The following is a 1,413-nucleotide window of genomic DNA, read 5'->3' as shown; positions in this document are numbered from 1 at the left end:
TTTCCAGCTCCATGTAGCAAGGCACAGATCGTCTTCTCTTTTGCAGAGTTTTGTTCGTCGGCAATTGCTATTACAAACGCCAGTTGTGTAATCACATTGTGCGAACGATTTTCGGCAGGAAGCACAAGATCGTTTGCAGTGTACATTTGTTATACCTGAAAATGCGAAGCAAAAATTCTGTTAAAATTAAAAGCCCTTCGATTTGGGCCCGAATTGCCATTTCGAAAGTTAAAATTTTGTCTTTGCCCAGTTTTGTATAAATTGTTGGTGTTCATTCATGTTTAGAAAGGAACTGCATTCTAGCATCCTAGCAGCCTACGTGAAAGATAGGACGAGAATAAAGAAACTTGCCCCGGAAACACACATATACGCAAACTGCTTCTATGCACACAGCTTGTATTTGCCAAATGTTAAATTGAATTTGTAAACTCGTTTTGTCTTGTGGAGCCTTATTTATCGTGAAGAACTTAGAACATAACACTATGCTGAAAAATAACAGTCACACTAAAAAGCGAAACACTTACCCACTGCCAATACGGTTATCAAAAGTGCGAACTTTTCAATAAAACAAATATTTGCCTTCCTCGCGATCATCATTTCATCAATAAAGGACACTTAACTACACTGTCGAAACACTACCTTAGTGGCAAGCCCGAAGGTCTGTTAACCACTTAATGGGCGATAGCTTTTAATAATATACATCAAAGAGTAAGAATTACACGTTTTGTCATCCAAAAACACCTTGTTCAGTCTCTTCACGGACTAAAATTTTTATTTGTGCTTTATGCATGAAACAATTAGGAACAATGAATGTCGCGTGGCTAGATAATTAGGTGTTGAGTGGTGCAATTAATTTTTCGTTAGGACGCTAATTAGCATGAGATGCACAAAGTTCATTTACTGTAACAAGGGGCACGCGTTTTTAACCTAACTTTTGAGAACTGAATTGAACGGAACGATTTATTAATGAAAAGTGAAGTTGCGCAGAAAAGAAGCTGAGTAAATATTGCATTGCTTATGCGCGGACGTGTGACCACGTTTGAGCCAGGTTTGCACGCCTTGTCACATCCAATATCCAATTGGAATTCGAGAAACTGACTGCTAGAAAGCCAACTCAAGACTCGGCGTGGGTGAAGTTGAAATTGGTTTAATTTTCTGCGAACTAAATGTATTCTCGCGTATACTCTGGTTAGAAAATCGATCAAACTAGATTTGTGCGCGTCGGCTGGCACCTCAAACTAAACCACTGGAGTAAAAGAATTAAACTCTGCATGTGGTTTGGGAACAAAGACGGATTATCGAGCACGTGTCATCGCGTCTAGCTCAATAGAGTGCCAGCCAAACGGTTTATACACAAGTCAACACAAGATTGAAACCAGAAGTGCATGGATAAGAAAATGTCATCCGGCCATT

Source organism: Pavona decussata, unplaced genomic scaffold, assembly GCF_977016875.1.
Source record: "Pavona decussata unplaced genomic scaffold, jaPavDecu1.1 SCAFFOLD_91, whole genome shotgun sequence".
Taxonomy (NCBI): domain Eukaryota; kingdom Metazoa; phylum Cnidaria; class Anthozoa; order Scleractinia; family Agariciidae; genus Pavona; species Pavona decussata.
Note: the sequence above shows the minus strand (reverse complement) of the source record.